Raw genomic sequence first — 24,804 nt, 5'->3', positions numbered from 1 at the left:
CGGCACACACCACCAGAAATAAAAAAAAAAAGAAGAAATTCTAACAAGACATTAATAGATAAATAAAAATAGCTTCCACAAGAAATGATGAGGAGTCACGCAACAAAATGATTTCTTTCTGTGCGCGTAAACTCATGAATAATCAAATCGCACAGTCCCCAAAGGAGCCAGGCGCAGGTCTTGTCAACCTCATCCCGTTCTCCTTCTGGAAGGTCACCTCAAACCTTGGCGGGCCTGGGTGGTTCTGCCCCTCATGTCTCCTCCCCACCCCTCACCTTCTCCCAGCAGCACCCCCTCCTCTTCCTGACAGGGGAGAAATTAATTCCCAGTGCTATGGAAACGTGCAGAAAATCTGAATGGAAGGCCGGGGCCAGTGCTCATGAATCATGAAGCAGAAAGGGGAGTTCGATAAAATACTGGGGAGCGCAGGGGGGGTCCCCAGGCCACAGATTTTTTGAGACAAACCAGAGCCCTTGCTTCAAGCTTCTTGAGTGTCACATTTTAACCTACCAGCTGCCTCAAGAAGCAAGAAGATCTTCCCTGCCTTTTTTCTTCTCCCTTAAAAAAAAAAATTTTTTTTTATTTTTTTATTTTCCCTCATGTGTTAAGGGAGGAAACAGTGACAGGGACAAGTGACAGCTCGCTAATTATTCCCTTACTGCCACTGCTGTTCTGGCTTTGGACGCATTGCTCATTTCTGCCCGTCTTTGCACTGAATAATGCATGGGTCCCTATCTGTATTCAAGCGGCACCTCCGGGGACCGCCAGCCTAACTAGCTGATAACTGATTCAGTTTGTAAGCAGGGCCTCTGGGAGTTGCAAGGAAAAGTAGCCAAGAACAAATTTAACACTTCTTTCTCATTTCTTCAGAACATCAAGAAGAGGCAGGTGGGGAAGCGGCTGGGGATGCATGCTGGGTCCTTGAAAGGTACTTGACCTCGAGTTAGGGGGAAAGAGAACCTTGGCCCCAGCTGGTGGAGAGGGTAGACTGGTGAAGACGATGAAGATGTGATGAAAACAGTTAAGGGCAGTTGAAGGCTCACTATGTGTCTACCTTTGTACTAAACATTTTGCCTGCACCCTCTCATTTATCATCACAAGAGTCCCTTGCCGGCAATGCATTGGCAGGTGTATCAGTTAGCTATTAGCATAACAAACGGCCTCTCCCCCATCCCAGTGAGGGACAAACACATTTCCAACCTTTGCCTGCATCATGTCTGCTCATAGCCCACTGGCCAGGGCAAATCACACGGGCGTGTCCAGAGTCTAGGAGGAGAGAGGAAGCCAATGCTGCCCACGTGAGTCCATGGCTAGGGTGTGGGTGTCTAATACTGTCACAGGGAAGTAAAGAGTTAAGTACCGACAGGGAGACTCCAGAACAATCCCTCCTGGGAATCAGTACCTCTCAACCCACGGCCCCAAGCAAATTCAACTTTGGCAAAAAGACTTATACCCTTTGCTCTCCAGACTGGGCTCTTCATTAAACGATATCAGACGCCTACAATGCAAACGACAATGACCATCAAAATGGCAAATCCTTGGCCAGTGTCAACAGTGCCAAGTCCTGTTCGAAGTGCTTTCCATGTGTTGACTCATTTTCTCCTCTTAATAACCCACCCAGGTAGGTGCTATTATCATCCCTGTTTTACAGACGAAGAAACAAGCAGAGAGAGGCTGAGCAATTTGCCTGAGGTCACACAGCCGGTAGGTGGCAAAGCCAGGACTGGAGCCCAGGCTCTGATCCACGATAGGTGAAAATGGGCTGTCACATAGGAGGGTGAGTTTTGGATGCAATGGATGCTGTAGTTGAAATGGCAGAGTGCAGTTAGCTCCGAGACATATAAATGGGCAGGATCAGGTTAGTACCTGAGCCAAGGCCAACCGGCCTCTGAAGGCCTGGACACACACCGCTGGCCCCTTCCAATGGGTGACTGTTCAGAAGCCTGCTGGTGGAAGTGCTGACCCCCTCCCACCTGGCCAGGTGGACCCAGGCGCCTTCAGAAACCATGGACACTGGGAGCACACCTGAGTCCCCACCATCTAATGCTCCTCTCAAATGCTTGCACTAGGGACCACCACACTCCTTTATCCCCGCTTCTTCCACGACCAAATCTGGTGATGGCAGACAACAGAAGTAAGGCTGGCTCTCATTGTATGAAGGGTGAGGAGACGGTACAGAACCACCTGCTTGGATGTCAATAATTGCGAATATGGTCCACTCTGAGAATTAGGAATTTACTCCTTAACCAGATGAAAGGATACCCAGTCCGGAGGTCGTGGGCCATTCACACTTGCACAGCTTTGGTTCTCAGAGCTGCGCACAGTGCCTGGCGCATTGCAGGGGCTCAGTGACTCCCAGGTGAGTGAGTGGGTTCATGGATGCTCACCCGTTCAATGAATGCCTTCCAGATGAGAAGCGAAGGCTTGCAGAACGGACGCTGTTTAACAAGAACCATTCCTTCTGTGGAGGATTTATTTATGAGCGCCTACTATGTGTCAGGCATGGTTAGAGGCTATGTATCCAAAATCTTTGCCGTCGCGTGCAGTGAATACCCAACACAGCGTCAGGTGGCGAGGAAGAAGAAGAAGACAGGGGGATGGAGACTGACGGCGGCTGGCACAGACGCGCTCGGGCTTCCCAGGTGCTGTCAGTGGCGAAGAACCCGCCCGCCAGTGCAGGAGACACGGGCCTGATCCCTGGGCCGGGAAGATCCCCTGGAGGAGGGCATGGCGACCCCCTCCAGTATTCTTGCCTGGAGAATCTCATGGACACAGGAGCCTGGCCAGTTACAATCCATAGGGTCGCAAAGAGTCAGACATGACTGAAGTGACCTAACGCGCGTGCACGCACGCACGCACACATACACACACACACAGAAGTTCTCACCTCCTAACCTGTGCCAGGTACCAAGCTGGTCCCTTACATATCTGATCACCCGAAGCGCTCCCCCAGCATCCTGTGAGGCAGTTTATTTCATCATTATACCCATTTTACAGACGAGGAACAACTGAGGCTCCAAGAAGAGAGATGTCTTCCCACGTACATGAGACCAGAGGCTGGCGCCCAGGTTGGCCTGAGCTGTCTGAGCAGGGCAGGACGTGGGTACCCCTCAGCACCACCAACCCCCCCAGGCTAGTGGGTCACGGATGCTGGACTCTAGGTGGGAAGCCGATCGAGGTCCCCGCAGCTGTCACCTGCCCAGGAGCACATCTGCATCCAGCCTCCCAGGCCTGTCTGCTGGGGCGACACGGGGTTCGCCGTCAGAAGCCGCATGTCAAGGCGGCAGCGGGGGAGGCAGGCGGGCTGTTGGCAGGTGGCTTAAAATAGCAGCGTCCTCACGGCGGCAGGAGCTCTGTTCTCCCGGCCGAGAACACTCGGGAAGAAGACTTCTCAGGCTGGCAGCCACCCCCTTGCTGGCGGGCTCCTGGCAGAGAAACTGTGTTCGATGCAAGGTGCCCCCTTGCTCCCAGGATGAAAGCCAAACTCCAGAACTTTCCTGAGGTGCCCCTCACTCCCAGCTCTGTTCTCCTCACACCCCTTCCTCTGGTCACCCCCAGCAAGCTGCATCCAAGACAGCCCTTGTCCCTGGCTGCCTAAAAGGCCCTCCCTGATATCTTCTCCGCCTGGAAAACATACAGCATACAATGGATTCAATATGGCTTGAGTGTGAGCAAACTCCAGGAGACAGTGAAGGACAGGGAAGCCTGGAGCGCTGCAGCCCATGGGCTCGCAGAGTTGGATGTGACTTAGAGACTGAACAACAACAAGAAGATATGTCCACAGAAATCACTTGCAAGGTCCTGAAATCTTTTCCTTCAAGCTCAGCTCACTTGCCACTACCTCTGGGAGCCTTCTAGATTCTCCCAGGAGCAGAAATCCTTCCTCCCTCCAAGGCGTATAGCCCGTGCTCAGATCGGAATTGGAAAAATCCTGGTTTATGGCTTCCTCCAACCTACGTGACTGGTTAGGCTGCCACACCTAGAAAGAGCAACATTGCTCAACCTGGGCTGGCAGGTAATTGGCACACGGGGCAGACCTCTCCTAGCTGTGTATATGGCAGACATTACTAATCAATCATAGCATCCTTTCTTTCCCAGCCCTGGAGCGCCAAGGCAACCGTGAGCAATTGGCCAGAGTTGGCACCAAGATGATGCCTTAATGGCTTCTCACTTCCAGGTGTCATTAACTACAGCCTTTCGATAAATGGCCTCCAGAAGCTTGTCTTCAGGGCTGCCTTGGCCAGCAGACTGGCAGGCTCTTGAGGGCACGACAATGACATTTATTTCAGCATCTCCTCCTCTCGGCACAGAGCCTGGTGAAAACTAGGCTCTGAAGAAATGTCTACTCAGAGGGGTAACCTGGGGCCTGGGGAGAATGCATTCAAGCGGAGCTGACAGACACAGAAACGCCTTGCTGAGGCTCCTCCAGGCCCTGGGACTCTCCCGGGTCTTCCTTGCTGCTCCCTGTCCTCCGGTCTCCGGGGAGCAGAGTTCAGAGCCCAGGAAACCCAAACCACAGGCTCGTGGAGATCAGCCCCGACTCAAACAATGGCTTCCCCGTGACTGACTGCACAGAGATGCCAGGTCAAAGGTCAGCGGTCTTCAGAAGAAAACAGTAGCAGGGAGGGAAAGCGCCTCACCAGATCCTGGCACCATCCCTGCGCCTCGGTGTCCTTATTCTAAAATGGGGGTAATACCTCTACCTGGCAGGACGGCTGGAGATACTGAACAGAAAGTCCTCTCTGGCGTCCAATAGGAGTTAGGGTGAGGATGCTGACGGCAATGATGATTTTACCAAGTTACTCATGGAGACTCCCTAGGAAGACAGAAATGCCTTCAGAGAAGCCCGAGCTGCAGGCTCCCCCCAGCTCTCACCTTCGCGGGACCTCCCACTCCTGGAAAAGGTGCCAGGAAGAAGGAGGCAGCCCTCACCCGACTTCCAGAAGAGGAGGGCTGTGAGTCCCTAGGCAGAGGGAAGGGAGGGAACCCTTTCTCTGGAGATGGTACATCCCATCAAGATCACTCTTGGTCTCGTTTTAATGCTGGGACAATTAAGACCTGTGAAACAATGGAACTAGCCTAATCCCGTGCAGTAACAATCCTCTGCCTCTGAACCCGGGACCTGTTGATTCAGTGCCCATGATTTTTGCACAGAACCACTCTACCTCGTTGGGAAGGTACCCACCCTGATCACTCACTCACCGATTTGCCTTCTTGAGTTTTACCGAGCATGCTCTGGAGGACTTCACAGTCTAGTGGTGGTAGGGGAGTGGGGGGGAGATGGAGGGTGACCTGACATGCCGTTAAATTATTTCAGCATCATAGGAAGAGTGTTTGAGCTGACTTTGGGGGAAATTCTGCAGAAGGACTGTGTAGGTTGGGTTCTGCAGTATGAACAGGATTAACAGGAGGAAGTCAACTCTTTTCCAGTTGGGGGCGGGAGGAGAGGGGGATGACCGAGAATGAGATGGCTGGATGGCATCACCGACTCTGTGGACATGAATTTGAGTGAACTCCGGGAGTTGGTGATGGACAGGGAGGCCTGGTGTGCTGTGATTCATGGGGTCGCGGAGAGTCAGACACGACTGAGCGACTGAACTGAACAGGAGGAAGAGCATTTTGGGCAGAGGAGATGAGATAGGAGCAAAGGCAGGGAATCCAGGAGAACGCATGATGTGCTTGGAGACCATCTAGCAGAACTGAGCGTCCCATCTTAGAGTGTATGGTGGTGCAGCTGCCGGAGGCACGGCCAGGAGGTAGATCAACCCAGAGCCTAGAGGTCCTCCCACGGCTTTTGGGCTTTTCCCTGTGGGCAGGGGAGTCATGAAGGTGTGTTCCAGTTCCCCTGTTTATGACACAGCTTCCATTTCCACTTCCGCTCAGCAGCCTGGAATCGAGCTGCTTTCACCAAGGCCAAAGGGAAATGTGTCATGGGGCAAAGATCAGCATGGACCTTTCTGCAAGGACCATGCTGCTCTCCCAGAGAAAGTGTGCCCACCTGGAATTTAAACTGCAGAGACTCAGAAGCACAGAATCCCACCGTTTGCCCTCTCCAACTCATGGATGCCACAATTTAGGGAACTGTAGCATTCATCTCGGAGAAGGCAATGGCAAGCCACTCCAGTACTCTTGCCTAGAAAATCCCATGGATGGAGGAGCCTGGTAGGCTGCAGTCCATGGGGTCGCTAAGAGTAGGACACGACTGAGCAACTTCACTTTCACTTTTCCCTTTCACACATTGGAGAAGGAAATGGCAACCCACTCCAGTGTTCTTGCCTGGAGAATCCCAGGGACGGGGGAGCCTGGTGGGCTTCTGTCTAAGGGGTCACACAGAGTCGGACACGACTGAAGTGACCTAGCAGCAGCAGCAGCATTCATCTATTTGTCCCATCACTTGGTTAATAAAGTTGAAAAGCTCCCAGCAGATAGTGTGCTGTGCTGAGTCGCTCCATCATGTCTGACTCTTTGCAACCTCGTGGCTCCTCTGTCCATGGGATTCTCCAGGCAAGAACCATGTCCTCCTCCAGGGGATCTCCCCAACCCATCTCCAGCACTGGCAGGTGGATTCTTTACTGCTAAGTTGCCTGGGAGGCCCACAGAAGACAGTGTATCCATCGGTTATTGCTGTGAAACAAACCACCCCAAATCAGTGAGTTATATCAGGATCACCTACTGATTGGCTGCTTGCCTGGGACTCATCTTGGCTGGACTCACTGGTGCCTCTGCTGGTCACCGGGGGTTCTGCTCTAGACTGGGCCCGTCTCTTCCTCCTCCTGGGACCAGCAGGGAGTTAGGTTGGGGGTGGGGGGAGGTGAGGGAGCAAGGGATTGTAGATAACCTTCTGGAGAAGTTTGGCTCTGAGGACACAGAATCTGTGAACAGGGACGCTGCGCTCACTCAGGGGTTCCTGAGGGGTGAGCTGGGGCTTGCGCCGGTAGTGTCCCCAGCCCTGATTGGGGTGGGGAGAATCGGGAGCATGCAGACATGGTCATGTCTGGGTGGGAACAGTCTCATTTGGATTGGTGGGTCCCTGTGGTCCAATGGATGCTTGAGGCTGTGAACGCCTCATCCAGCCGTCAAGACCCCACCCCAGGTCCACTTCGCTCAGCAGCCCTACCCTCAGAACACCCCTGGCAGGGCCACTCACCCAGCTGCGAGAGGAAGCAAGCTCCCCGCTTCCCTCAGCGGCAACCCCCTTGGGGAAGAGAGAGCAGATAGCAGAACCGTGCTATTTACAAGCTTTCAAATGGGTTATTGAATCATAAACCGAAATCACAGGCTGTAACCAAATCAGCAAGGACCAGATTCAATAAAGTGAAAAGGGAGGGGGAACAAAAATCCCACCTAGAAGCTTGTTAAAGCCTTCTCTGCCTCTCCTGGCCCCACTTTCTGAACGTCTCATTGTTTCTGTTGAATAAACCCAGCCTGGTCTGGTTTGATGCCGGTGCTATTAATTCCATATGTGGTTTATGAGTGGAGGAAAAGGCCGTCATTACGTGCCATTGGAACTTGAAAAGAACCCAACGGGCGCTTCATCTCCGCCTTGCTGGGGCGGCTGCAGCCTCTGCCAAGTTGGGAGTGTCTCAAATTCTAACACATGAAAACTTTTAGGGTGGGGGGCGTGTACCCCACCATTCTGTGGTGACTGCGAAGTCTCCATGTATGGGGAGGTCTCTATTTAAGCAAGTCCTGGGGTCAGTCAATGACCTTCTGTGAGGCCATATATATGTGTATAGGACTTAATAGTGTGTAAAGCACCTTCGTGTGTCTTTCGGAATTATAATGAAAACTCAGAATGCACAGGCTTCCCAGGTGGTGCCAGTGGTAAATAACCTGCCTGCCAATGCAACAGACGTGGGTTCGATCCCTGGGTCAGGAAGATCCCCTGGAGGAGGGCATGGCAACCCACTCCAGTATTCTTGCCTGGAGAATCCCATGGACAGAGGAGCCTGGCGGGCTACAGTCCACAAGGTCACAAAGAATCGGACACGACTGCAGCAACTGAGCACGCAGGCACATGGTGTTGGAGTCTGTACCCACTTGCGCCACAGTCCCAACGTTACCACTGACCCCGTCTCTCCATTAAATGAAGTAACGTGATAGTCAGACGTGGGAAAAACTAATGACCATCACATTTTTGGGTATTCCAGAAGATGTTAATGCTTCATCGTGCAAAAGGAGGACTCCGGTTAAAGTGACAAAAGCCATCCCCCGCAGGGCTGGTAAGTCGCCTGAGAGCCGAGATCCACCCCCACAGCACGTCCACCTGACCCAGGCCCCCAGGCCTGCGCTGCTTCCTGTCAAACTCTCCAGTCAAACCGACTCTTCTTCACTTCGTGAATATCCCCTATGCACTTTCACGCCCCTGGGCCTTAGCCCAAACCTTTCCTGATGCCTGATTCTGTTTCCTTCCTTTGGACTGCTAGCAAACAGATACTGAGAGATTTCGGCTCAGAAACCACCTCCTTCTTGAAGCCTCTCCAAACTCCCCCTGCGAGCAGAATGAATTCTTTTTCTGTGCTTCCTGCAGTTGGAGGGAATTCTCCTTGCATCTTTACCAACCCTGGGTTCTCATGACAGGTCTGTGTGTCTGTCTCCTTCACCAAGAACTCCTGGAAGGCAAGAACAGGGATGTATTCATTTCCATGGGATCCGAAAAAATGGTGACTGAGGGAACGAATGACTGCAGTTTCTGCCCCGGCTGGACTATAGGGAGACCTGAATTCTGGTCCAGGCTGGGCCACGGCCTCCCCGTGTTCTCTTGGAAAAGGCACGCTGCTTTTGAGCACCTCAGTTTCCCCATCTGTCAGTTGATAGGTGTGGATGAGTCGGCCTCCAAGAGCTTTCTGCGGCTGCTCATCCCTTCCCCATCCCCACCCCCCTTTTAGGGCCCCCATCGCAGTGATCCAGCTCCCCTGTACCCATCTCTCTGTTACCCCCATCTCTCCACCGCTCAGCAGGTCCTGGAGGTTTTCCTGCCAAAATCTCTCTCGAATCTGTCTTCTCCTCCCCCATTTCCCTCTGACTTCCTGGTGCCAGCCGCCCTCATCTCTTGCCTGGAGGCTTGCAATAGCCTTAACTTGCCAGCCCCCTTCAGCCACTGCACACTCAGCAATATGTGTGATCTTTTCAAACACACGCTCAGTCGCCTCTCAGCCCTGACAAACCCCTCCCATGCCTCCTCTGGTCCCCAGGCTGTGGACCAGAGACCTTCTGGAAGGGGATGGCCGGCCCCCTCCACCACAGCATGCCCCTGCCCGAACTCTCCATTGCTCCGGCCACGTGGACTTTCTTCCTGTGATCTGTCTTACCCTGCTTAGTCCACATGCCAGCCTCCGAACATGGTGTTCCCTCTGTCTGGAAAGTTCTCAGCCCTCTCCCCATGATCAGATTTCAGCCTGATTATCAGAAGCACTAATCTGAGGAAGCTCAGGGAAGCCCACAGGACCTCCCCAGACCACACGGGGTGTTCCAAGCTCTCTTTCCTCCCCCGTCACAGTCCTTATCCCAGTTTCCAGTTACTCTGGAGATTTTGCCGCACATGTGTCTCCACCCCTGGACCGCGAGCTAGACAAAGGAATGACAACCTCCCCAGACAACGCCCCCTCAACCCCATCTCGTGATATCTGCCCTGTACCTGGCAAGAAGTCACAAATATTTGCAAAATGAATGAATATGGTCTCTAGTGCTGGGAAATGGGCTTAAGGAGGGCGTCACGCTGTCTGTCCTGCTTGGACCTCAGTTTCACCAACTCTGAAATGGGTTCATGAGCGTTCACCCCTCAGCAACTGATTCCAAGACCGCCCGGAGTGGAGTGAGATGCTCCAAGGTCGGGGAGGCAGGAGAGCTGAGGGCTGGTGTCAGGAGGGGCCCCAGCCGCTGTCAGGATGACTGTGGCACCACTGGTTTTTGTGACCGTCTGCTCGGCTCACTGAGAGCTGGGCAGCGGAGCCAGGGCCGTGCGTCCTGAGAAGGGTCACAGAAATAGGCCTTCAGTTTGCAGACCTGGTCGGGGGAACAGAACTGGGTCACTATGTCCTGAACGTGGGCTCCTGCTCCATGGAGTCAAGTCAGGAGGAAGCAGGGACTTCTGTGGGAACAGGCTTGTTTGGAGGGGTGAATGGGGAGTCCCAAATATCTCCATAAAGTAGTGATTTTTTAAAAAAATTATAGAAAAACAAACATAAAATTTAGCCATTTAACCATCTTTAAGTATGCGGTTTAGAGGCATTAAACACACTCACCGCGTGGCGCAAACACCACCACCACCCGTCTCCAGGACCTTTTCATCCCCCTAAACTGAACCCTGTGCCCAGTCAGCGACAACTCCTGGCAATCTCCTCCCTTCAGCCCCTGGCAGCCTCCTCTCTGCTTCCTGTGTCTAGGAACCTGACTGCTCTCTGTACCGCCTATGAGTGGACACAACAGTATTTGTCCTTCTGTGTCTGGTTGATTTCAACCACCATCATGTCGTCAAGGGTCATCCACATTGTATGTGTCTGAATGTCCTTCCTTTCTGAGGCCAAATTGTATTCCACTGTACAGATGGACCACACTGTTTAGCCATCCATCCTTCAATAGATGGATAGATGGGAGGTTTTACTGTTTGGTTCCTGTGAACTGTTTTTGCTGCAAGCATTAGAAGGAAATATTAACATTCGTGGTAAGAAAGCTACAAGAGGTTGTAGAAAGGACTTTAGGATTAGACCTGAGTTCCAATCTTGATGCTGCCATTTACTAGCTGTGTGACCTCAGGCAAGTTACTTGACCTCTCTGAGCCTTCATTTCCTTATCTCCAAGAAGAGAGAAAGAACAAACATCTCCTTGTGTTGATGGGCACTGAGGGTGGTGACAGGCTTAGAACAGGTGCTGAGCAATGTACTAGGAGTTCCTTGTTCCTGCTCCTGCCCAGGACTGCCATGTGTGGTTTCGTGCCCAAGGGCCCCTGGTCCAAGTTCTGGACTTGCTGGTCTGAATCCAGGGGACAGCTTCTGCCAGGAGGGGGCAGTTGTGTCCCACTCCCACAAAGGCACCGCTGTTTCTGCAGCCCCCAGCCTCAATCAGCCCAGACACGAGCTTGATGAGTGAGGGCTGGCAAAGCACAGAGAGGCTAATTAACCAGCCCAAGGCCACACAGTGGCCCTTGGACCTCTTCAGGTGTGAGAACCTGGCTCCCAGCCCGGAGAACAGGGTGAAGTGTGCAGCCCTGCGCCTCAGGCAGGCGAGCAGACAGGAGGGCCCGTGGGCTGCCCCTCAGCCTCCCACCCCTCCCCCTCTCCTATTAGGGAGCGGAAACAGAAATGAAAAACTTCAAGCCTCCGTCTGGTTCACGGTGAGGCCCCACCTTGGGGGGGTGGCCTCGGAGCGGCCGCTGATACAGGGCTCCACGTTGCTGACTGTGCCCCCTCCGCCCCTCCCTGACTGGCGCGCTCCATCCTGGAGTCATTTTTCAGACAGCCCACAGCCCAGCCCGCCAGACTATTTAGTCTGGGTTTGGTGACCCCCGTCTGACTGCAGGCAGGACGTGCTCAGGTTTCGGGCCTCCTTGGTACAATCACTGAGGCACCCCCTCTTCCTGCCCCCCGCCCCGACTTCTTACACAAACACTTACCTTCAGGCCCAGGAGTTCCTGGCATGCTTGCATCAGACCCAGCCACCGGCTTCCAGAAGGGCGCTCCGATACCCAACAACGCGGCCCTCTGTCCGGGGGTCCGTGGGCTCTGACCTTCCAAGGCGTCACGTCAGCTTAGCTGGATGGCATTCTCCTCGCTGCTCCTCCTCCTCAACTCTCTCCGACCCTGTCCAGTGGATAAACAAGTTCATTCAAAGAAAAAAAAGATGGTGGGAATTCAAAATAATTTTTCCGCCCGTCCATGGGCACTGGATTAGCGAATTGTTCTGGCTGCGCATCTCAGGTGGGGAAACTGAGGCCCCAGAGGACGAGACAAAGAAAAGAGTCAAGCCCAAGAGGTGGGAAGGGGCCAAAACCAGGAACCGAAGTCAGATCTTCGGCTCCCAGGTCATCCCCACGTCGGCGAAAATCAGCTTTCGTCCGTACTCCCTCTGGGTCCTGCAATGCCTTTCAACAACACTTTCTGAGAATCTTCTGACACTTCCTGAGACGCTAAGAAACTGGGCATCCTGGAAATAGAACTGCCTCTCTTATTGTCACCTTGCATGCCTGTGCGCTGCGTTGCTTCAGCTGTGTCTGATTCTTTGCAACCTCATGGACCATAGCCGGCCAGGCTCCTCCTCTGTCCATGGGATTCTCCAGGCAAGGATACTAGAGTGGGTTGCCATGCCCTCTTTCAGGGGATCTTCCCAAGAAGATCGAACCCGCGTCTCTTATGTCTTCTGCACTGGCAGGAGGGTTCTTTAACACTAGTGCCACCTGGGAAGCCCTTATGTCACCCCAGTTGGGCACAGTGAAGTCAGGAAGGAGTATGTTGGTGGTCTCTGCATCCTAAGGGGTTTTGATGCCATACGTCAAATTCCTTTAAAATCTGCAAGCTCGGACTCCCCTCCCAGTCCAGTGATTAAGACTCCATGCTCCCAATGCAGGGAGTGCAGGTTTGATCCCTGGTTGGAGAACTAAGATCCCACATGCCTTGTGGTAAGCCCAAAATAAACAATTAATTAATTTAAATAATTTAAAAAAAAACCCTGCATGCTTGGCACCCTGCCAGAAGGGTGGACAGTAACCAGGTCTAATGACTCCTATTCATTAAGCCCTCACCTCGTGCCGGGCACTGTGGGAAGTTCTCTATGTGTGGTTCTCTCAGGAGGCTGAGGGAAGGATTTTTAAAATGGGTCTTCAACCCATTCTACAGATAAAGAAACTGAGACCCAGAGGAGGCAAATAACTTGGAGAAGGTCACACAGCCAGTGGAGAGAGGAGCCTGAATTCAGGTGTCTTTGACATCTTTCTGTATTTCTTTCTTCACCAGGAACGTGTTTGGATGTTTTAATCATACAAAATCAAAACAGTATCATCCACAGTAACAATAGCAGGAAGCAATGTGATCCGCCTTGGTGTCCACATACATTACAGGTCACCTGGCCTCCTTCAACCCCGTACCTTCACACACACACACCAGGGCTAACTGCTGTGGGCAGTTTGGTGGCCATTTCTGCTGATTCCCCCACACCATCAAATACTCATTTATATGCAGATGTATAATTTTATAGGGCTTTCTAAGCCATACATATGTGCAAGATTTGATTTTTTAAAATCAATAGGAAATGTATTGCTTCTGCTATCGGGGGGAAGAGAATAGAGATATTAAAAATTAAATCAAATTTCCAAAGAGGACAGAGTTGGGCATTTCAAAGTTGCCAAGGCAAAGTTCTATTCCAGAAAGTTCTGCACCAGCGAAGCTGGCGACCCCACGGAGATGCTCACATCCCAACGGCTGGCTAGCCGTTGTACTCAGCGGGGTTGGGGAGGGAGGGAGTGTCTCTAATTCCCACCAGCTCGCCTCGCCACCCCCTCCCCACCGCCCCTGGTCGATGAGCATTGTGTTCAGTTTGTGGACTCAGCAAAACACGCCCGCCCTGCTCTCTCCCTGCTCGGATTGGAAGGTGATTGCCTGCTAGCCAATTAATTCTGCTTTAATTGCTCCGGCTCTCTAACGCAGGCCTGAAGAGCTAATCTGACCGGGGGTGGTTCGCCTGGCAGATGCTGTTCTACCAGCTCTGGGGAGATGCTCAAAGAGTCTGAGAAGAAGCCGCGATCCTCTTTGGGGCCCTCTGGGTGGTCTGGAGGGGAGGCCCGGAAAACAGACCCCAAGAAGAGGCCACCGGCAAGAGGAGCCAAAGGTGGAGGTGGATGGGGGCGGACGGGGGGAGTGGCAGGGTCCAGTCACCATCCACCACGACCCCTCTGGCATTTATTATTGTCTGACATGATCTTTGTTCTTTTCTTCCAGGGCTCTGCTTTCCCCATTCAAACGTCAGCTGTATCGGTGTTCACCCAGCACCTGGCGTACAGTAGGTGCTCAATAAATAGACTGACTGATTAAACAAGTGCGTGCTCAGTTGCCTCTGACTCTTTGCAACCCCATGGAGGGTAGCTCACCAGGTTCCTTTGTCCATGGGATTTGCCAGGCAAGAACACTGGAGTGGGCTGCCATTTCCTTTTCCAGGGGATCGTCCTGACACAGGGATGGAACCCACATCTCCCGCGTCTCCTCTCCAGCACTGGCAGGTGGATTCCTTACCACGAGTGCCACCTGGGAAGCCCCTAGTAAACATATTCTCCCCTTTCCAAATCCTCCCCCTTTTTCCATCTTCTGCCTGCAACCTAAAGAATTTCCAGGAGAATCTCAAGAGATGGGTGGGGAGACTGAGGCCTGGAGAAAGGGTTGCCTGGTTTGTTCAGGCCAGTGTGTGGCTCAGGCTGCCTTTTGACTTTGCTCCTATGCGTGGCCCTTTTCCAAACTGCCCTCGCTCCTCTTCCACCACTGCCTGGAGTGGTGTGACTGGTCACCTGGTCACTGGCTGCACCAGGCGGCAAGGAATGGGGAGCATGCGTGCTACTTTCTTTCGAAAGTGGCTTCTGTATCAAACCCCTCCGCGCCCTGGAAACAGCCTCAGGACACCAAGAACAGAATTCTCCTCCTCTGTCTGTGCCTGGGGGGCAGCCACGCCCCTGCTCTCCCAGGGACAAGCAGTGCAGGCCCTGGAGGGGAAAACAATGTGCATCTAATCTCTGACCCTCAAATGAAGGCAGGGATTCATCAGGGGTCTCAGATGGAGGGGCGGGGCCTCACCTAATACTGTTCTCACCTCAAGCCACTCCTGGCTGCTGCAGACGTCCTCCAGGGAGGTAGCTCGGGGAGGAGAGTGGGTCTGGGATGGAGGAAGGTGGAGGTGAGGTGGGGGCTCGAGAGACCAGCGAAGCAGGGTGGAAACAAAGGGGGCAGGAAGCAGAGGAAGAAAAAGACAACAGACAAAATGCCAGCCCATTCGGGGTGCAGGAGGAACCCTGCAAAGGAAGTACAAAGAGGAAGAAATAAAGGGAAAGAAGAAACTCAACAGGGCTTGAAACAAAGCCATGGAGAAAACAAAGGGAAAGAAAAAATGAAGGCAGATGAAGAAGCAGCCACGCAAACAAGGAGAGAAGCCTGCGGAGGCCTCCGGAATGTCATGCGTGCATCCTGCAGGGGCGCGCCTGGGCCACGAGCGTGGCCTCCACCCAGCTCGGGTCCCTCAGCTCGGCCCTGGGACCCACCGGCTCCCAGGAGCCTCTGGGGCAGACAGCTGGGCCTCCTCCTGCCTCTCCAGCCCAGCGGGCTCTGATTGGCCAGTCTCCTAGGGCCAGGGAGGCAGGCCACGCCCACCCATCTTTGCTCCTCCACCAAGGCAGAGGCCCCAGAGACCCACGGGCTTCCTGAAGTGTTCTGAGCCACCCCGAGTCCTCCCTCCCCCTCCTTCCCCACCACCTAGAAAGCTGTCCAAGTGGAACAGCCTGCAGCTATTACAATAAACACCTCAGCCGCAACCTGTCTCTCATTTGCATATTAGCAGCCTTAATTCTGATGAAATATGCAAATATATGCAAAATGAAATTCATCTCATAATGACACAAGGCGATTAAACAATTTTTATGCTTAAATATTCTGTTTAATGAAATCAAACAGACCTGCGCGTGTGACAAATTCTCCACCGCACGGAGAAATTAGTGGGGATAAAAAAAAAAAGAATACCAAACCAGTAGCGCCCCCCACCTGACAGCACGACCCAGATCTGCTTCACCTTTTTGGTGAGAAGAAAGAGGGGAAATAAGCAAATGAGCTGAAAATTATATTACTGAAAACTGCTGATATAAGTTAGAAGCAAGATGCCTTTGCTTCTGAGTTTTGAGAGGAGCCCCCAAGCCTCACCCCATACCGCCACAATATGGTCATAATATATTTATCTTCCGGGTTGATGGAAGAAAAGGAGGTACATGTAGACTGCAGGGAGGCCAATTCAGCCGACATCTCAGTGCCCAGGAAATGGAGTGAGGAGCCCTTTGCCCATTTACCGCCAGGAGGCTGGCTGGCAGTGTCTCTCAGCCATACTTTCTTGTTTTGTTCAACTGGGCAGAACATGTTCTTGCTTTGGGCACTGGGAGATAGTTTGAGGGCACTGGCATTCTTAGCCCTGCTCAGGTAAAATTTGTTCTGATATTTACCTGGAGGAGAAGAAGATGACGAGTCAAGAAAGAGAAGGAGGAAGAAGGAGAATAGATAGCAGAGAAAAGAAACGGGTGATAAGAAAGAAGTGTACGATGGGGGTAGAGTGGAGACGGTTCATAGAAAAGAGGAGTAAATGCAGAAGGAGGTCAGATGGTAAAGAAAAAGAATAAAGGGTGGTTAGCATTTTTGAATCATAGGTGTGTGCTTTCTTGTGTATGATCTCCTTGAATTCTCCTATCGACTCTCTGGGTTTGGTGTTACTATCATCACCATGTTGTGTAAACAGTGAGGAAGTTAAGGTTCAGAGAGGTTAAGTAAGTGATCCAAAGTCACACAGCAGGGATGCGGGAGGGAGGATGCAAGATTTGAAAGGCAGATGCTTCAAGCTGTGGAAGAATTCCCCAAAGGGTTTGAGTATGCGGATCTGGTCTACAAATTCTCTTTAGGAACTCTGGGGTATTTGGGCAAATCTCCCAGTGTTAATTCGCATATGAACCCTGAGGGCTCTGGGAAAAAGCCATTTGGAGATTGAATGGAGGGCCTGGGCCCTTCGTGTGAGCATTAATAGCACCGCTTTCTCTGATCTCCTCATCTAGAGGGCCTGGCACCCAACTCCCTCCAGGTCATCATTATTTTAATATGGACCTGTTTGTTGCCATATCCCAAATAGAATGTGCTTTCCAGAAGAGCAGCGGCTCTGGCTGTCGCTGTCTGGACTTTGTTAATTCTTATGTCTTGTCTTGCCTTCCAGGAGCAAAGTCGCCTTCAGAGTGTCTAGGAGTGTTCCCCCAGGACCCCTACGAATTTAAGACTATGATTTACCAAGCACTGCTTATGTGCCTGTCACTATCAAAGAGCTAGTTCACATTACTATCTCATTTAATCCTCACAACAACCCTGTGAGGTTGGAACTATTATTATCCCCTTTGGCAAATGAGAAAAGATAAACTCAGAAACGTCAGGTTACTTGTCTGAGATTTCCCAGCTTGGTGAGGCCAAAACTGAAACCCAGGCTGTCAGACTCCAGCTGCCCTAATGATAACAACACCAGTAGTAATAACTGCTATGATTTGGGGCATGTCTAGCACTGCATAGAGCCCTCTCATAGCAGCCTTGTAAGCAAATAGTATATTTATTTCATTGTTATCATTGAGGAGACGGAGGCTCAGAGGAGGTCATTGATATGTCCAGGTTCATAAAGCATGTTGCTGGCTGTGGAGACAAATACCCAGCTATTCAGGCTTGAGGCCAACATCAGTGGTGGTAAGGAAACCACTTTGAATCCCCCAAGGGATTTCTAGAGAGTCTTGGCCATTTATCATCTCTGTCTTCTGGTTCTAAGGTTGATGGAGTTTGAGACAAGGACATTTCATTAGGAAATTAAGAGAAGTATTTATAATTAATATTTCAATTATAAAAGAGATCACTGATGAGCTAGCAGTTCATCACACTGCTGGTGACAGCCCAGGAAAGAGAGGGCATACTGCTCTCCCGGAAGTGGAGCAGCTGGCTGGGCCCTTCCCATCTGTTTAGTGGGGGTGGTGGTGGGGTAGTCACAAGCACTGGAATAGAATAAAGACCGTTGTTATCTTCAGATGAGCACTTTATTATAAGAAACTGGTGGTTAAATGTCTCTGTTTCTGTGCCTGGTGCTGAAGGAGACAGCTTAGTATGATGGTTGTCATTTCTGCATAAAGTTATAAGAATGCCTACAAATTCAAATTCATTCATTCATTCAACAAATATTTATCTGTGTGACGCTCTAGGGAAGCAGCACTAAATAGGACTTGGTTACTGCTTTCAAGCATGTGGGGAGAGACACTAGAAGATTACAACAATAAATGTAAATGGCACAAATACAGTGCAGGTACAGGGCAGGCACTTCTTCACTGTGGGGTATCAGGGAAGGCAGCCTGGAAGACATCTGAACTATCTCCAAGTACAACTTGGAACTCTCCAAAAAAGGACAAAGGACTTCCGAAGAGAGGAAATAGCGTAGGCAACAGTGTGGAGATGAGGACTGGCAGAGCGGAAGGCATGTGCGGCTTACAGCTGGTGCTGGACAAAGCGTTGGGGGAGAATAAAGTGGGAAATGAAGCTGGAGAAATAAGAGCAAAGACCAGCTTTGAGAAGATCTGATCCTTCCTCTGACACAGAATAAACTTGTGACCTTGAGGAGGTCACTTCCAGTCCCAGAGCCTCAGTTTTCTCCGTTTTGAGAAGGAAGAAGGATTAAGCCCTCAGTTTTGGGGAACATCAAGCGTGCCTGGGAGCTCTGCCACTGAACACTGTCCTTCTGTGTAACTGAACAGCTCAGGTTCTAACTAGCAGATTGTCATCAGAGTCAGAAACATAGGGGAGAAAATTATCCCCTGTTTGGGCATCCAGGTGCTTCTTACCCTTCCCAGGTACCCAAAACAAGTGGTACCAGCTTGCCTAGGGCATGAATGAAAGTCAAAGCCCTGGGTCCTCAATTCCCATCCCTGCTCATCTCCGCTTGACACTTGCTTCTATGAAGCTCACACACCACACTCTGTTTTCTCCTTCCCAGGAAGCTCCCAAGGCTACACAGGAAGTGGACCCAGGCACTATGACCACCTTCAGGGAAGAGCAGCAAATCCAGGAGTATGGGCAAACTGGGGCCCTGCCTCTGTCTATGCTGGGCTTGGTTTCCAACCAACTGGGTGTGAACAGCCCTCCTAGGAAAATCCTAATCGCACCATATGTTTCCCTATAGGACCATCTTCCCCTTAATTCAGACCCTGGGGGTACAAGCGGGAAATAGTTCTCCTCTCCTCTGCCTCGAGTCTGGAAGTCTAGTTCAGAAGCCCCATCGCTGACTGTGGCTTTCTTCCTCGCAGTTTCCAACGTCTGTTCTTCCTCTCTGCATCCCTGTCTCTCCTTCCTTCTTATTTTCTTACACAATTGGATAGTGTCAGTTTTACAAAAACAGTAAGTCTGCTTCCAAAAACAAGATCAGTCATCATCACACACTGGGACATTTTTGCCAAGTTCCCCATCTCCAGCCAGCGGCGGGCTGTCAGGACCCTGGCCTTTCTGGCCGGACAATGTCCCAGTGGAACTTCCAACTCTCTCTTCTGAACCCTGGATCTTTAGCAGTTGCTCTCAACACCTCCCATTCACTCAGGCTCCTCTTTGAACTCTGTGCCTTCGAGGTGACCACACGACAGAAACAAGTGTTCGGAACATCCATCGTCCCTCTGCCCTGCCTTCCTCCCAGCGGGGAAGGACCTGTTCTCCCCAACGTGATGCAAGGAAATCTGGATAGAGTCCCACTTTAATGGAGCCCCACCCTTCCTTTCATTGGGTCTGTTGAAAGCCAATGTTTCTTCTGGAACTGACCACAAAAAAAAAAAAAAAAGTAGAAGAAGAGAAAGAAAATCCCCAGCAAACCCCAAACTCCCAACTGCCACCATGTTTCTGCTTTTCATGGCAAGGACGAGCAGAAATCCAATCCCAGTGTTTCATGGGGCCACAGTAACTCCCTGTGGATTATCAGTGAGGAGGGCTGGGCCCCAGGCTGAGAATCCTGCCCGGCGGGGGCAGGGGCGGGGTGGAGGGGGTGGGGAGGAGGCTTAAGACTTGTGCAAACCTGTGCACGCTGCTCCAGCTGGGGTCCAGAGGGCTGGGTGCTGATTTGGGGGATTGAAAACTCCCACACCCAGGCCCTCAGGTATTGTTGCAGTATTTGCTGATGGATAGTCCTCCCTGCCCCCTGCCCACCGCCCCCCACTCCCCCACCCCTGCCCAAAGATTTCCGAGAAGCATGAGAAAGCCTGAGGTGGAGACAATCACTTTCTCAGGCCTTAATAAATTTGGTGTCATTTGCTAATTAGCTGTAGGCATCATTCGTTGTGGGGGCTTCCCTGGTGGCTCAGACGGTAAAGAATCTGCCTGCAACGCAGGAGACCTCTGCTTGATCCCTGGGTCGGGAAGATCCCCTGGAGAAGGAAATGGCTACCCACTCCACTATTCTTGCCTGGGAAATCCTATGGACAGAGGAGCCTGGCGGGCTACAGTCCATGGGATCACAAAGAATCAGATGCAGCTGAGCGACTAATGCTTTCACTTTCTTCATCATTCACTGCATTGGAGACTTGGGGGTTGCTTAAGCTAGAAGGGTTCTCAGGACTATCAGACTGGACCCCCTTCAATTCATAAGGGGGAACCCTGGGCCATGGAGGAAAGGAAATGGCCTGGGACTACCCTGTGAGTGAGCAGCTCACCTGGAATTTAAGACTGGGTCTTGCCTGGAGAATCCCAGGGATGGGGGAACCTGGTGGGCTGCCGTCTATGGGGTCGCACAGAGTTCTACACGACTGAAGCGACTTAGCAGCAGCAGCTCCCGAGTTCAAGTCCCGTGTTCCTGGCTCTGATTCTCACTCGTTCCACTGCATTCTGCTTCACTGAGCGCCTCATTTGTTCATCTTGTCATCTCACTCTCCCTCTGCTTGACATACTCCCGTCACACCTGGCTTTTAAACCTTTCTACAAGCTCATATCTACCTCAGGGCCTTTGTACTTGCCATTCCCAGCTGTTTCCCCATGTCTTTTCATGACTGGCTCCTAGTTACTCTTTTAACAAAATCTGTGTAGCAGACAAATCCGAGGGTGCTAAGATGGCCCCTAATAATCTTTTTCTGAAACACTGAGATATAATTGACATATAACACCCTATTAGCTGCAGGTGTACAACATTAATAATTCAAAATGCGTATATGTTGCAAAGTGATCACTACAATAAGTCTAGTTGTACCACAAGTCCACCACCACAATAGTTACAAAGTTTTATTCTTGGGATAAGAACTTTTATGATCTATGCAACTTTCAAATATGCAATACGGACTTCCCAGATGGCTCAGTGGTAAAGAATCTGTCTGCCAAGCAGGAGACGTGGGTTTGATTCCTGGGTCGGGAAGATCCCCTGGAGGAGGGCATGGCAACCCACTCCAGTATTCTTGCCTGGTAAATCTATGGGCAGAGGGGCCTGAGTCCATGGGATCATAAACAGTCGGACACGACTGAATAACAACAGCAGCAGTGGTATTATTAACTGCAGTCATTGTTCTGTGCATTACATTGGAGCTGCACCGTCATTTTCTCCGAGGGAAGGTCAGAAGTGTGCTGACACCACGTTGGTGAGGATGCTGGGAGCACGTCCTGGTCACCTGGAGAAGCATGCGCCGTGACACAGCCAGCCCAGGGAAGGCAGGAAAAGTGCTGGGCAGCATCCAGAGACCCCGGCCACCTCCCAGGACCTGCCTCTACTCAGATTCCCTGTATCCCACCTCACTTCCTTCCTTCTGAGTGACAGGTCTCAGCTCAGATCTGAACTTAGACAGTCCTGGCCACCCAACAGTCCACTGAGTGGACCCCAGATGTGGTTAACAACCCACCTGTCCTCAGGTCTGCAGAGGGAGGGACATAAGTCTGTACAGTGGAAAGATGAGGTCGTCCACTGGACGAGGCAAAATATCCTGCAAAGGGTGGGGCCATTCCTCGTGGAGCCAGAAAATACAGACCTGAGTCCCAGTGTCCCATGTGCTATGTCGTGTCTGTCTCTCTGCGACCCCATGGACTGTAGCCCACCAGGCTCCTCTGCCCATGGAATTCTCCAGGCAAGAGTACTGGAGTGAGTTGCCATATCCTCCTCCAGGGGCTCTTCCTGATCCAGGGATTGAACCTGAGTCTCCTGCATTGGCAGGTGGATTCTTTACCCGCTGAGCCACCAGTTTCAATGGTGGCTCTGCAACTAATCAACGGTGCAACTAACCAGTGTGTGGTTAGTCAGAGAGGCTGGTGCTCACCAGCCCTCAGTGTATATGAAACGGAGTCCCCAGACATGGGTCTCCCCGAGGTTCCTCCCAGCTGGGGAGATTCAGTGGTTTCCTGAAAGCTCTGGGAGTTCACTCCAGGCCCCTTGATCACAGACAGACATAGAAGAGTTGGCTTGGGGCCAGCACACTCCGGCTTCCATGATTAAGGGGCAGGGGAGATTGGCGCCAGGGAAGATTAAAGGCACTGACACCTCTCTGCTTGGCCGGGCTGCAGTAAAAAGGCGGCTGACAAATGTCTGGGACAGGAGGACAGGAGATGCGACATTGGCTGGGGGTGTGGGGCGGCCACCACAGGCAGGTAGGATGGGCGATCGAGGGGGAGGCAGTGCCTACTGTGAGGCCCCAGGAGAGACACACGGGCAAGAGCTTGATAAGCTGGGCAACGCTGATATCCACCCCTCAGCATCCATCATCACCATCACCACCAACTCTTGCCTGGACCACGGCCGCTTAATGGCAGCCCTGGGTCCAACGCTACCCCTTTAGTCTGTACTTAACACATCAGTTAACGTGCTCTTTTCAGAACAGGTCATACCACATAACTGCTGTGTTCAAAATCCTCTGATAGCTCCTGTTTCACTCCGAGAAAAGCCTGATGATGTCCTCAAGCGTCTGCCCAGTCGTCTCCCCGACTCCATCCCCCTCCCTTCATCTCCCAGGATGCACCGCGGGGCCTTTGCACTGATGGCGCCTCTGTCTGGACCACTTTTACCCACAGGTAACGCCCTGCCTTGTGCCCTTCTGCCTTCGGCTCTCCACCCAACGCCACCTTTCCACCAACTCCTCCCCTGGCTACCCCTCCAGGACGTCCCCCTCGCAACACCCCGCGCCCTCCACCTGCTCCATTCTCTCCCTCTATCACCTGACTCTACAGCTCATTCCATCATGTCTGTGCCTGTCTCTCCCACTCGATCGTAAGACCCGGGAGACCTGTTTTCTTCCCTGCTCTAGCACAAGTGCCTAGAAAGGTGATTGGGACTTAGTAGGTATTTAAAAAAACACTAAAAAAATAAAATAAAAATTTAAAAAGCACCTTAACTAAGTGCTTTAAGAACTTTGAAGGGACTCCCTGGTGGTCCAGTGGCTAAGACTCTGCACGCCCACTGCACGGGGCCCAGGTTTGATCCCCGGTCAGGGAACTAGATCCCACATGCCACGACTAAGACCTGATGCGGCCAAATAGAGTTCTTAAAAAGGGAGGACCCCCCTGGTGGCCCAGTGGTTCAGACTCCGTGCTTCCTACTCAGGGGATGCGGTTTGACCCTTGGCTGGGGAGCTAAGGTTGCACAAGCAGCACTGTGAGGCAAAAACAAAACAAGCCTGCCTATTGACTGCATGTTGCCGACCAGTTAGAGAGCCCTTCCTCCCTTCCAGGTGCTGCGTTGTGTGGTTTTGATCTAGTATTTTCCCTCACCCTCACAACAGACTGAAGACGCAGGGATGATTTCCATTCTCCCTGTTTGACAGATGGGTAAACCGAGGCCCAGAGAGGTGAGGTCTGGGATGCTCCCAGTGCCTCGTGGTTGGGAACTGGGTTTGAAGCCAGCTCAGCACCACTCCAGAGCCTGGTCCAGCCCCTTGAGGACATACTTTCCCAGCTTTGATGAAGGGCCACTCAGCCACTGACCTTTGTCTATGGTTCATTTCCCCAATCCTCAAACAGGTTCTGGGCGGTGAGATACTCTATTGGAGGGATAGGGCAGGGCTTCCCTGGTAGCTCAGTGGTAAAGAATATGCCTGCAATTCAGGAGACTTGGGTTTGATCCCTGGGTCAAGAAGATGCCCCCGAGAAGGAAATGGCAACCCCACTCCAGTATTCTTGCCTGGGAAATCCCATGGACAGAGGAGCCTGGCGGGCACAGTCCGTGGGGTCGCAGAGGCAGACCCGACTGAGCGATTAAATGACAGCAAAGGGGTGGAGAAGCTGGAGATGCAGAGAAGCCGCTTCTCAAAGGCGCGCAGCCAGTGAGGAACCCGGGGCTCTCTGAGACGCCCGTGATGCAGTCCAGGCTCGCCGCCCACTTGGCCTCTTTCCCTGACTGACCTGTAGGATGCAGACTTGCCTAGAGCATCCTCCCTGTACCCCAGAGGCCTGCAGCTCGCCAGAGAGTCGCAGAAGTGGAAGCAGAGGCCAGAGAGGGCCTCAGCTGAACAAGAGGCTGTGATTCCAAGGTGGGGAGGGGGCGGGCTGAGTCTCCCTCCAGGCCTTTCCAACTCAACCCCTGCTGCTTGGACATGCACCTCCCAGCCTGATGGCTGAGGTCTCTGCCTGAAGCCATGTGAACACATGGGCCAAGCCCACCGCCTCCCAAAATGCACCTGCAGGTCCCAGCACAAAGGACCTTCGCATCACGAGACTGGGTAGCCTGGGGGCCACATGGGGCCCATGGGGACTGCAGCCACATCTCACACCAGGCCTTTCCCTGGAGTCGCAACTACGGAGGCATCTGGGCCATTGGCCCTCTGTATCCTAGTGTGTGTCCGGGTCTGCACTTGGGGACCGCTTCAGTCTTGTTCACCCCAGTAACCAACATTCACTGGATGTTCGAATCACGTCTGTTGAATGGCTATTAAACCGCGAGGACTCTCCTTCTGTAATAAACAAACTTCCTGAGAGCATCTTACTTGCCAGAATCCTGTGTTAAAACGCTCAGGTGACCTCTCGGTGGAACTCTCACAGTGATCCTGTGAGGTCCATCCACAGCTCTCCATTTCACTGCTGGAGACACTGGAGCTCAGAGAAGTTAAGTAACACGCCCAAGATC

The sequence above is a fragment of the Moschus berezovskii genome, chromosome 19 (genome assembly GCF_049115385.1).
Source record: "Moschus berezovskii isolate FMDL1 chromosome 19, NW_MosBer_1.0, whole genome shotgun sequence".
In the NCBI taxonomy this organism is placed as follows: domain Eukaryota; kingdom Metazoa; phylum Chordata; class Mammalia; order Artiodactyla; family Moschidae; genus Moschus; species Moschus berezovskii.
This window is presented reverse-complemented; position numbering follows the sequence as displayed.